General features: G+C 40.5%; 2 pseudogenes across 1 annotated transcript; both read left to right on the forward strand.

Annotated features, from left to right (window-relative positions):
* The first annotated feature begins 953 nt into the window (after window positions 1-953).
* Window positions 954-4,503, forward strand: LOC134481219 (ralA-binding protein 1-like; annotated as a pseudogene). The gene is made up of 4 exons (XR_015634177.1): window positions 954-1,154; window positions 2,093-2,202; window positions 2,588-2,775; window positions 4,220-4,503. The product of XR_015634177.1 is annotated as a ralA-binding protein 1-like, transcript variant X2 (transcript).
* A 4,530-nt stretch (window positions 4,504-9,033) lies between these two features.
* On the forward strand, window positions 9,034-11,214 carry LOC148001936 (ralA-binding protein 1 pseudogene; annotated as a pseudogene).
* Window positions 11,215-13,095: the final 1,881 nt, after the last annotated feature.

Raw genomic sequence — 13,095 nt, forward strand, 5'->3', positions numbered from 1 at the left:
TGAAAAGAGCTTCACTATGACATTTGAAAAAATAGAAATTTTTTAAATGAGAATAAAATTAAGGGTGGCTATGAAAATGGATATAATTATTGAAGCAACAGCCTATACATAGTTCAGGGAGCTTGTTCAAATCAATGTATCTAGTATTTCATGATACAGTATTGAGTTAGACAGCATCATCTTGTGAGAATTCCCACTACAGAACACAAGACCATGTCTTAGAGACATCACTAAGATTAATAACATTGTAGGGCATATGAGAAGAAGGTTACATAAGCACAGCAGGATGATTAACCCATTATAATAGGGACATTTTGCAATTGAAATTTGGTTTTGTAAAAGATCTTTATAAATTACACTATCCCGTGTAATGATCTCAACTCCTGCTCAGATATGAAGGAAAAAACTTTTAAGAAACAAAGAACTTCTATAACATAGCAATTGGACAGGGGCTCTGTGCCCCACCATGACCAAGTATGCACCACCCCACCAGTTAAAAAGGGAAGAAAACTGTTTGGAAGAGAACTCAGTTCCATTTGTCAGGATGGCATCCTGCCCGCTCCAATTCTGGTATGTCTCAAATGGTGTTTCTCTGGCTATCCTAAGACAAAATCCTGCTTCTTAAATACCTGACCCCTTCACTTCTATCACCATGTGGAGTAAAAATTGTGTCTCAAATCATTGGCTTTCCAGTAGGAAAATGAGAGAGGGCTATTCAGAAACCATCTATTGGAAAAGTTGGATTTAATCCCTTAACTATTTTGGAAAATCTAATATGAAGAAATGTTGCCTGATCTTTAAGGGATAATATTAGGGTGGGATGTGTACAACAAAAGATTGAGGCACAAAACCAGCTTGAAGTCCTCAGTGTCCATGCCAGCACGTGCACTGCACCCGTGCACACCATTGGTCTGGTTCTCAAGGAGCAAATAGTAGTCTGTGGTGTGTGAAGCATGACAGATATTTCTCTATCTTCTTCTCATGACATGCTGTACCTACTAAAAAAGAAAGGGCCCACAACCACGGGTGTCTTTTTAGAACCTCCGAGTATAACTTTGTGCCAAACAGTAAAGGACAAATTGGATTCGGAAGAGGAGGTGGATATAAACAAGCAATCAGTTAATGTAGTGGCGTGGATCTTTAAGGAAGGGAATGTCCTTCCATCATCCACCTCAGGATTCCTCTCAGTCTATGGGAGTAGTTGTCTTCATTTTGCATTCCCTTGAGTGACAGTAGATATGTATGAGAGAAATCGTATATGCTCAAAGTCTCCTCTGTTAGTGTTAATAACATGGATGATGTTCAGAAGTTGTTTAAGCAATGTGATTGTTGAACTATCAAAAGTGAAACCTCTCCTCATTTCTAGGAGACCAAATCTCAAAGCAAATGTCCCTATCCTCTGGTTTACAATTTTTCTGACCGTCTCAACCTATGCTCAGAGCGAACAGTTCAGGAGTTATTATGTATATATATATAAACTGGGACTCAGAGTCTTTGTACCTTGACTAGCTGTGGTTTTCAGTAATAGTCTCCATCCATTTCAAAGAGAACCTTTTTTGATGGGTAAGGGTATATTATCTGTGAACATTAAGTTAAATATTTATAATAGAGTTAGGAGTTACACTTGTTTAGTGAAATAGGGGCAGGGCATTATCTAAGAACCATGACCACGTGTGCCTCTACGCTTCCAGTACCAGACATGGCTTTCTGCTCCTGAGAAATCCGATAATAACTTCCTATGGTTGTCTTTATTGTGGGTATCATAATTGTATGTTTCTATCATTTAAAAACAGTATTTGAACTGGAGTATTAATCGCTTATATGTGCTAGTTTGCTCAGCTGTCCACTAGAGGCATGCTGAGCTAAGGAAAGATTTTTCTATAGTCCAAGTAAATCTGAAAATGTACTCTTTGGTCTCTAGCTTAAATAGATGAAACTTACTGGGCCCACATATCATGGAACGTTCTAACTAGGGGAAATTTGGGGAACTGTGAAGAAAGTTCGAACTAAACTGAAATTTACAGGCGAATGTACTTTGAATAATTTCCATGTTTAATTTTTTCCACAAAAATATTTTTCCTCTCTTCATAAGGACTTCCTCCAAAACCTCAAGGGAAGTCTAATGGCTTCAAAACTGTATGATGAGTGGATTGCTGTACCCGAAAAGGTCAATGATGAAGAGAAATTAGCTGCAGTGCAGAGGTAATTGTTGGAAACTGTGAACAACCTCAACAAAATAGAAGTAACATTTGCTTACACACATTAGAGATTATATATCACAGAAACATTTACCAAGAACACTGACAGACAGCAAAAGCTTTCAATTGTTCACAGACATGGAAGACAGTTTCAAAAGAGTGTGAGTTACAGTGGGAATCACAGTAGCCCAGGCTTATAATCTTACTTTCATATTCCAATTAGATTTGTCTCTTTTCTGAATTGGGTAAATATTTCAAGCAATAATTTGAGTACAAACTCTTTCATTTTATTTACAGTGCATCCTGCATACGATATGATTACTCTGTTCCCTTCCTTCATATTTACAAATTGAGTATACTTGTTTTAAAATAACTGTCTCTGTGTTCAGTCTTTTAGATAAAATGCCACCTGAAAATGCGGCTCTTCTGAGGCAACTTTTTTGTATATTATATGAAATTAAAAGTAACTGTTCTGTTAATGAAATGTCTTCTTACCACCTATCTTTTGGGTTATCCCCATGTCTCTTATTTGTGCCCAGCTCCTGCAATAATGGAGTGACAAATGATATTGGCAAAAGGATAATTAGGTAAGAACTTTATGCCTAGCATTGATAAGCCTTTTCAATGAGACAGGAAAACAGGATTACCCTGAGAATCTTGGTTATTTTGTTGTTGTTGTTATTGTTGTTGTTGATTGTTTTGGTTTTTGTTTTGTTTCATTTTGTAAAGTAAGTACAGCTTTGAAAGGTGTTCTTCTGGAGGGAAGGAATCATTGGTGAATTTTAAGTAAAATATAAATGGGTATTTGAGCTCAGAGACTCAGTCTTTTGTCTTTGTCATTGAGAATATCCTAACACTAACCCAGTGAGAACAAATGCTGTGAAATGATACAAAATCCTAGGTACTGGATTCAGCAGTCAAGACTTAATTCTGACATATTCCGTGTAGAATGTGTGAAATTCTACTTGTTTTCAAGGTGGTTTCCCCAACCAAAAAAGGCAATACAATTTGGATTTTTTTATATCAGATATGATCCTTAAGAATTCCTGATTAATGTGAGTAAATTACCATTGGCCTCAGGATGCTGGTTTTGATTGGTTTAGAGAAATTATTGTGTATAATTTTCTATGTTAGCCATCTTTCAAGTACTATAATAAGCTACCTAACTTTATGCAGTATAGTGATCAAATGGTTATTTTGACTCTAAGTATTTGAGTTTCTGATCCATTATTAATTGACCAACTGTCCTTGGACCTGTAGGGAACATACTGTAAAACAACTCAACTGAGAAACAATAATATTCCTCATATTGTGTAGAAGAATCAAAGATCAGGAGAAGACAGGGTTCCAAATTACCTGCCATTGAAGATACATAATTATCCCATTTCCTCCCAGTAGATCTTATTTCAAAGACCTCCCAATATAATGAATCATAAAATCAAGATGTTACCATTGCGTCTGCACTGAGTCATCACTGTATTAAGATTAAATAATTAACTAAAGATATGTGAAGAAATGGTACCTACAGTGATATATTGATGCAGCTGTTACCATTGCACTGCACTGAGACACATGAATTTCACTTCTCAGATGGGTTTGCCTGTCTCTTACTTTTTAGACAGCCCATGGGAACTTTCAATGGGATGGTACCCACATTCAGAGGCCATCTTCCCTCCTTAGCTCTGCCTTTCTATAAGCAGCCTTATAATCATGCTCACACATATATGTGTAAAATGTAACCAAAGCTATTTCAGTGTACAGTATGTATCACATACTGGCCATCACAATGTAAAAACTGGAAATCATTCTCTTATGTAACATTGCACTGTGATGATCACACTTGAACATCTGATCTCACAATCTTTTAAATTTCTGACAAAAGCCTGCCCCTATTTCTAACAGCTAAATTTTTCTCAGAATTTTGGACGGCATATTTTTAGCGTCCAAGACTAAGAAGTAAAATGTGATTTTGCAACCATGCAAAATGACAGAGACCCTCTGTGTTTGCCCTGTTTTTTCATAGATTTCTCTAGTATAATTTATGATCGAAAATTCTCCAAAAGTTTTTGGAGAAAACTTGGCTGCAGTGTGACATGGAACATCACTATGTCATCCTCCTGGAGGAAAGTCCTCATGTTCCCAGAATAATGCAACAAATATTGGAAACATTAAGGAAACTGAACATGGACTCAGCAGCTGCCCCATTGGGAGGACATGCACTCCTGGCTATAATACAATGCCGAAAAGTCCAGCTGCTCCTCTTTCCTATGAGGGCCTTATAGGATGTTCTACTCCCAGAACTTAAGTTAAATCATTGAGCACTGAAAATATGATTTATAACAAACAGCCATGAAGGATTTACCATGTGAGGGAAAATTTCACCTGTGCATTATAGATATTATCCTATTGTTAGAATTTGCATCCAAATTTTAGTACCTCTTTCCACTGGTCCTGAGTTTATGCTAGAGGTTAAACACAGAAATGAGGTTAAGAAATTAAGAATATGTAAAGAAATGATACTTACAGTGATATATAGATTTTTAACATTTTTCCATCCTTATTAACTTGAATATTTCTTATTTACATTTCTTTTTTAATTTATTAACTTGAGTGTTTCTTATTTACATTTCAGAAGTTATTCCCTTTCCCAGTTTCCAGACCAACATCTCCCAACCCCTCCCACTCCCCTTCTATATGGGTGTTCCCCTCCACATACTCCCCCACATTACCGCGCTCCCCCCAACAATCATGTTCACTGGGGGTTCAGTCTTGGCAGGACCCAGGGCTTCCCCTTCCACTGGTGCTCTTACTAGGCTATTCATTGCTACCTATGAGGTCAGAGTCCAGGGTCAGTCCATGTATAGTCTTTGGGAAGTGGCTTAGTCCCTGGAAGCTCTGGTTGGTTAGCATTGTTGTTCATATGGGGTCTCGAACCCCTTCAAGCTCTTCCAGTCCTTTCTCTGATTCCTTCAACGGGGGTCCCGTTCTCAGTTCAGTGGTTTGCTGCTGGCATTCGCCTCTGTATTTGCTGTATTCTGGCTGTGTCTCTCAGGAGAGATCTACATCTGGTTCCTGTTGGCCTGCACTTCTTTGCTTCATCCATTTTGTCTAATTGGGTGGCTGTATATGTATGGGCCACATGTGGGGCCGGCTCTGTGTATATGAGTCCACTGTAGCTGTCCTCAGACGCACCAGAAGTGGGCATTAGATCCCATTACAGATGGTTGTGAGCCACCATGTGGATGCTGGGAATTGAACTCAGGACCTGTGGAAGAGCAGTCAGTGCTCTTAACCACTGAGCCATCTCTCCAGCCCCGTGGAGCAGTCTCTGAATGGGTGTTCATTCTGCCTCTGTTTTAATCGTTGCCTCCCTATTCCTTCCCAAGAGTATTCTTGTTCCCCTTTAAAAAAGGAGTGAACCATTCGCATTTTGGTCATCTGTCTTGAGTTTCATGTGCGGTGTATCTAGGGTAATTCAAGCATTTGGGCTAATAGCCACTTATCAATGAGTTCATACCATGTGTGCTTTTCTGTGATTGGGTTACCTCACTCAAGATGATATTTTCCAGTTCCCTTCATTTGCCTATGAATTTCATAAAGTCATTGTTTTTGATAGCTGAGTAATATTCCATTGTGTAGATGCACCATATTTTCTGGATCCATTCCTCTGTTGAAGGGCATCTGGGTTTTTTCCAGCTTCTGGCTACTATAAATAAGGCTGGTATGAACATAGTGGAGCACGTGTCTTTGTTGTATGTTGGAGCATCTTTTTGATATATGCCTAAGAGATGTATAGCTGGGTCCTTAGGTAGTTCAATGTCCAATTTTCTGAGGAACCTCGAGACTGATTTCCAGACTGGTTGTACCAGTCTGTAATCCCACCAACAATGGAGGAGTGTTCCTCTTTCTCCACATCCTCGCCAGCATTTGCTGTCACCATAGTTTTTGTTCTTAGCCATTCTGACTAGTGTGAGGTGGAATCTCATAAATTTATATAAGAAAATAGCAACTCAATAGCAAATTGGATTTTTCTCTATGTAACAGCTCTGGCTGTCATGATCAGTGAACCAAACTGAATTCAAATTTACAGATATCCTCTTGGCTCTGCTTTCTGAGATCTAGAAATAAAGGCATGTGCCACCATCCTAGTTTCTTATGAAAATCTGAAAATATAGCATAATAAACCCATATGGTTGACATAGACACTACGATCTCAGATTTGAGCTCACAGATCAGTGGAGAAAGCCAAAGAATATAACAGAAGTGCAGTTAGACAAATTGTGTTGTGAAGTACAGATACTGCTGGTAATTTACTGTTGTCCATGGCAGTCAGAAAGTCACACAAGGGGATGAAAAGATTGGTACTATATGACTGTTTGATTCTAATTCCTATAAGCATAGCTTTCAAGGCAAACACAATAACTTACTCTTTATACATGAAGAATGGACCATATAGAACTATATATCAAGTGCCTTATGAAGCAAGTTCATTATAAATGTTATAATATTAATTAGTTATTTTCTGCGTGTTTGTGATATTGCATAAGGCATGCAGGTGATAAAAGGAAAAGGGTACGCTAGGGCTAAATGAAGACTAAATGAGTTCAGTTACAGCAATGATTTCCCTTCTTTCTTAGATTCACAAAAATACAAAGGCAATGTATATACTAACCCAAGAGTAACATCTATTAATCCACCACAAGCAAAACAGAAATGTTTGTTTAGCAAATCTCTTTCGGGTCTTTTAGAAGACAAAAAGTTGCCTACTCCAAAACTTGTGAGTATCATTTTGGGTTTCTACAGCACCTTCGTTTAATTAAACAGATTAATGTTTAGATAACCTATACATGAAGGTAAGATCCTTGTAAAATAGGAATAATTTGCACTGAAGTATGAGTCATGTAATTGAAAGAAATCAAAAATACAAAATAAAAAGAAATAGTATTCCCACGTTTTACAGTGATTGCATCAAAGATCCTAACCCACCAGCTTCTTGGAGGAAATGGGTCTAGGGAAGTACACTGTTGATAACCCTACTGTAAAGTCTTCCAGCTTCTTTATGACTCCATATATTCTGGAGTCGATCCCTTAATAGCATGGCCTCTGAGATTACTCAATCTTTTATAATTAATATCTGTAGACTTTTACTTTACTTTATCAATGAATTAGATGTATACATTATTTTTTTTGCTATATACTAACATCTTTTATTATAGTGGACTAGATTTGAATGCTGCCTAATATGGCTTAATCTATTTTAAACTACTTACTAAACTTCTTTGGAAATATATATTTACTGTCCACCTCTATTTTAGCACTATAGCTGAGCTAGGAATTTATTCTTTGTGGGAACCAATTTATCTTGTCAGACACATGAGCATTACTGCCCATTTCTTAGGTATTTTAGAGCAGAATTTTCTGGTAACCACGTTTTTAATCATGTAATCAATTGAAAATGGAGAAAATATGGAATAAATCTGTGTATGGTAGTCATTTTTACAGAATAAAATTATGGAAGAATAATTGACAAATACTTGGGTTCTTAAATGTGACTGCATCTTTAGACATAGTTAAAAATAAGAAGTCACAGAAAGGGTTGGGGATTTAGCTCAGTGGTAGAGGACTTGCCTAGCAAGTGCAAGGCCCTGGGTTCGGGTCCCAGCTCCGGAAAAAAGAAAAAAAAAAGAAGTCAGAGAAAATGAAATTAAAGTCTTAGAAGTAGGGAAATAATATTTATAAAAATAAAAAACTTAGGATACATAATAGAGGCCAGGACAGACAGGAAGTAAAATACTGACTTGATCTCTAGAAGGGAAATATCCCAATATTTACTTAGAATGCCATACTTGAGAAAGATATTCATAGAAGGAAACAGAAAGTAATAAAGGACCATTCACCAAAATGCTTTGGGGAACAGGAGTCCAAACAAAACTGTGATGTTACAAATTGGGGAAAAATGGATTAGGGAAGAAAATGTATTTGGAAGCTAAAACAGAAAAAAGTTCAATGACTTCTTTATTCCTCTCAGTTATTGCTGTGCACCCAAAACTGTCCTTGCTCAGGATCACAATAAAAGACATATTTGTGCTTCAGATATGGATCTCTATTAATACAAGCTTATCCTTATCCCACACAGGGTATGTTATCCATAATTGCAGAGAAAGGACAAGAATCAGATTACATATTAGAAATTCTACCTAAAGAATCACACTGGTCCCTGAGGTGTAGGCTTGACAGTGAACAACACATTGACTGGAGTGAAGAATACATGCTTATAACAGCATCTGTCTTAAAGGTAAGGAAGGTTTTTACATCACCAACATTAACATCCCTGTAGAGATGCATATGTCATTTCTGTCCTTGAGATTACATGACAATGTCTGCTTCCTGGAGCTATGGACACAGGACGTCTTGATAAGAGGCATAACATTTAAAAGTCTGACAACCTCAAAGATTCATCACAAAGACACAGGTGAAGAGCTTCTGTTGGAAGCTAACATCCTCATATATCAGATGGACTTTAGTTTGGCGTTCCAAAAGTTCCTACTGATTTCACCTCTGACCATACCATGTGAAGTAATAGTGGGACAAGTTACAATAGTGGTAAAAGTGTGTTTCACAAAACACATGTTTCAGTAACACTTACCGAAAAATGTCCTTCAGAAATAACAGCTCAAAATGGCTAGTCCACCACTGATCAGGAATTGGTGTAAACAGGCAAAGGCTGGGCGGGGTGGGAATGGGGTTCCTGCATCCGGCCAGGGGGACAGCACAGGAGGCAGCGGCTTCAGCAGAGCAGATTGTCACTCTGCTGCAGGCACTGATGGAATGGATAGGTAACAGAAGACCACTTCTCTTCCTCCTCAGGGCTTCAGCATGAACGAGTCCTTCCTGCACCCCAACAGCAGCCCTAGTGAACACCGCCGGGCTGAGCAAGGCAGCGGGTTGACCCGGACTCCCAGCTCCGAGGAGAATAGCCCTTCAAAATTTCCTGGATTGTACTGGACCGGTGAGCCTTCGCCTCCCCATGACATCCTCCATGAGCCTCCTGATATCGTGTCAGATGATGAGAAAGACCATGGAAAGAAAAAAGGAAAATTTAAGGAAAAGGAGAAAAGGACTGAATGCTGAGCTGCCTTCTAGGAAGACAGCTCTGGAGATGAAGCTGAAAGTCCTTCCAAGATGAAGAGGTCCATGGGAATCCATGTGTTCAAAAAGCCCAGCTTCACTAAAAAGAAGGAAAAGGATTTTAAAATCAAAGAAAAGTTCAAAGAAGAAAAGCATAAAGAGGAAAAGCATAAAGAAAAATGTAAAGACTTGACAGAAGCCAATGTTGTTAAACAGTGGAAGGAGAAGAAGAAAAAGAAGAAGCCAACTCAGGAGTCAGAGGTGCCTCAGAAGGACGTCCCAAGTCTCAGACCCATTTTCGGCGTTCCCTTGGCTGACGCAGTAGAGAGGACCATGATGTACGACGGCATCCGGCTGCCAGCTGTCTTCCGAGAGTGCGTGGACTACATGGAGCAGCACGGCATGAAGTGTGAAGGCGTCTACCGAGGCTCAGGAGTCAAATCAAAGGTAGATGAGCAGCCTGTGACCGAGAGGAGTCTCCAAACTTGGAAGAATATGACCCTAACACTGTAGCCAGCTTGCTGAAGCAGTATTTGCGAGACCTTCCCGAGAATTTGCTTACCAGAGAGCTTATGCCCCGATTTGAAGAGGCTTCTCAGAGGATCACAGAGACGGAGAAAGTGCAGGAGTTCCCTAACTGCCGGAGTATAACCATCTTCTGCTTTCCTGGGTCATTGTGCACATGGACCACATCATTGCGAAGGAGATAGAAACCAAGATAAACATCCAGAACATCTCTCTAGTGCTGAGGCCAACTGTCCAGATCAGCAATCGGGTCCTGTATGTGCTTTTCACACACGTGCAAGAGCTGTTTGGCACCGTGGTCCTGAAACAAGTAACAAGACCTCTGCGTTGGTCCAACATGGCCACAATGCCAACACTGCCAGAGACCCAAGCAGGCATCAAGGAAGAGATCAGAGACAGGAGTTCCTTTTGAACTGTTTACATCGAGATCTGCAGCGCGGGATATAGGACTTATCTAAAGAAGAAAGATTATGGGAAGTACAGAGAATTCTGACTGCCCTCAAGAGAAAGCTGAGGGAAGCTGAAAGACAAGAGTGTGAGACCAAGATTTCCCAGGACATAGCCAGCCTTTCGAACGAGGATGTTGCCAAAGAAGAAATGGACGAAAATGAGGTCATAAATATCCTCCCTGCCCAGGAGAATGAGATCCTGACTGAGCAGGAGGAGCTCCTGGCCATGGAGCAGTTTCTGCGTAATCAGATCGCCTCGGAGAAAGAAAAGGTCCACCGCCTCCGAGCTGAGATTGCAGAGATCTAGTCACCAGCATGGCTGCAGCGAGACAGAGGAGCACTCTTCTGACAGCGAGAGCGAAAGCAAGGATGAGGAGGAGCTACAGATCATTCTGGAAGACTTACAGAGGCAGAATGAAGAGTTAGAAATAAAGAACAATCAATCACTTAAACCAAGCAGTCGGTGAAGAACGCGAGGCCATCGTTGAGCTCCGAGTGCAGCTCCAGTTGCTCCAGATGCAGCGAGCCAAGTCTGAGCAACAGCTCCAGGAGGAGGAGCCCGAGAGGCAAGGGGACACAGGCCCACTGCCCTGTGAAGGTGTCCCTGAGGTGATAGCAGCCAAGGAGCAGGTGAAACCCTCGCCTAGCAAAGACCCGAAGGAGACACATCTGAACTGCCCCGGCCCTGTGCATCATAGTGTAAGCGAGAGTCCACTGCCTGTCCTGCCCGGCAGCGTTCTGTAAAGGCTCTCAGAGACGCTCACTCTTGCACACGTCTGACTCCGTGTCAGGCTCAGGTCCTGGGAGGGTAAGCGGTGGACACTCGGGGGTGGGGGGCTTGCAGGGAACACAGGCATTTCCAGATAGTGTCAGCTTATTTGAAAATTAATTGTTTTTTATAAAAATAACTATTTTCACCCTTGAGTGGCTTCTTTTTAAACCAAAAAACTTTTTGCTTTTGTTGTTGTTGTTGTTGTTGTTGTTGTTGTTGTTGTTGTTGTTGTTGTTGTTGTTTAAATCACAGTAGAATCATGATCTCTTTCTTATCAAAGGGTGGGAACCAAACCAGGTCATTTCTGCGCCTGCCTTGTGGACGCTCGTGGTGTCACCAGCCCTGCAGGGTCCCTGGCCACTCTTGCTTGTTCCTTCCACACCTTTTGGTGCAGATTGTTCAGTGGGGAGCTGCCTCATATTCTCTGACTGGACAAAAAGGCTCTCGCTGGGGTTCCCTGTACCTGCCCTGTGTGTACCACTTTGCTTTTCCAGCTCCGGGTCTGTCAGTGTGAGTCAGGATGACCCAGTTTGGTTGCAGACAGAGGTTATCATGCTGCCTGCCACCAGCCTGGGCGCGCAGGCCACCCACTCACTGCCAGGGAGCAGCAAGGGCCTCTTCTCAGAGGTGACCCTGAGGTTGCACAGGACACTTCTCACACCAGAGTCCTTTTCCACACTGACCTTCCAGGAAAGTCACCTTCCACAGTGACTTCAGTTGCTAGCTTGGGCTGGGATACCCACACCTCTGCCAGGATACCCACACCTCTGCCAGGATAAGCCATGTAGATGCTCTCATGCACAACTTTCACCTGTCCATGTCATCTCAAGGGGCTGCTTAAGGACTGTGACAGAACTGAGCGGAAGGAAGGAAAGAATAACTGTAATTGATCCCACCTGGTGTTTGCCTCTAACCCAGACAACTGCTCCCAGCGGTCTGGGAGGCCTGACTCTTGGGCAACCGGATTTCACTGTCAGATGAGTGGCCCCCAGGGAGGTCCCCTGTGGCTCTGAAGACAGATCCCACACTCTAAAGTGAGCAACAAACCCACAGGAGGGCTCCAGTCTATGCCTAGTTAGTATTTATTTCAGCACCTGTTTTGTGCGATTTTTCATTAGCCTCTACCTATTGCACTGTGGTGACTTGTTGGCCATTATTTGATTTTTGTATATAAAAAAAGCTTTGTTATAGAAATCAGCATACTATTTTTTTAAGTCTGGAGAGAAGATGTTATGGAGACTGGAAACGTGGTCAGGTGTCAAATGAAAATGTATAAATGCCTTGCTGCACCTGTCAGATGTACGACACTCATTCTATATTTGCTGGCAATATCGAAGAATTCTTTTTGTTTGTGTAAACTAATTTCTATCAAGGTATCATGGGTTTTTAAAATTTCATTACAAATGTCTCAGTGTTGGTTAACTAATTTTTGCCAGGACCATTATTGATTAAGGAAATAAATTCAACAGCCATTTGAGAAAAAAAAAAAAAAGAATTGGTGTTCGATATTGGATATTGCCCTCCCTACATGGAATTGTTTTCATTCCCAATCAAAAAACTAAACAGCAATTCACTTTATCTGAATATTCACACTGGTCCCTGAGTGATAAGATAGACACCGAATGATATATTAATTGGAATGAAGAATGGGTGCTTGTTGTACGATCTCTGTTTCCTGGAACCATGGACTCATGATCTCTTGATAAGATGCCTGGCAGGTAAAAGTCTGATAAAGATTAGAATGTCACAAGATTCATCCCAAAGACACAGGTGAACAGCTTCTGTTGGAAGGTAAAATAATCATATAACAGATCGGCTTTAGTTTGGCGTTACATATATTCCCACTGATTCACCTCGGGCTGTATATTGTAAAGTAATAGCGGGACAAGTAGTAACAGTGATAAAAGTTTGTTTTACAAAATTCATGTCTTAAATAATACTTACCAAAAATTATCCCTCACAAATAACAGTTCAAAATGGCTAGTCCACCACTGACCCACAATAGGCTGTCAATGTTTGATAT

Source organism: Rattus norvegicus, chromosome 12 (assembly GCF_021556685.1).
Source record: "Rattus norvegicus strain SHRSP/BbbUtx chromosome 12, alternate assembly SHRSP_T2T, whole genome shotgun sequence".
Classification (NCBI taxonomy): domain Eukaryota; kingdom Metazoa; phylum Chordata; class Mammalia; order Rodentia; family Muridae; genus Rattus; species Rattus norvegicus.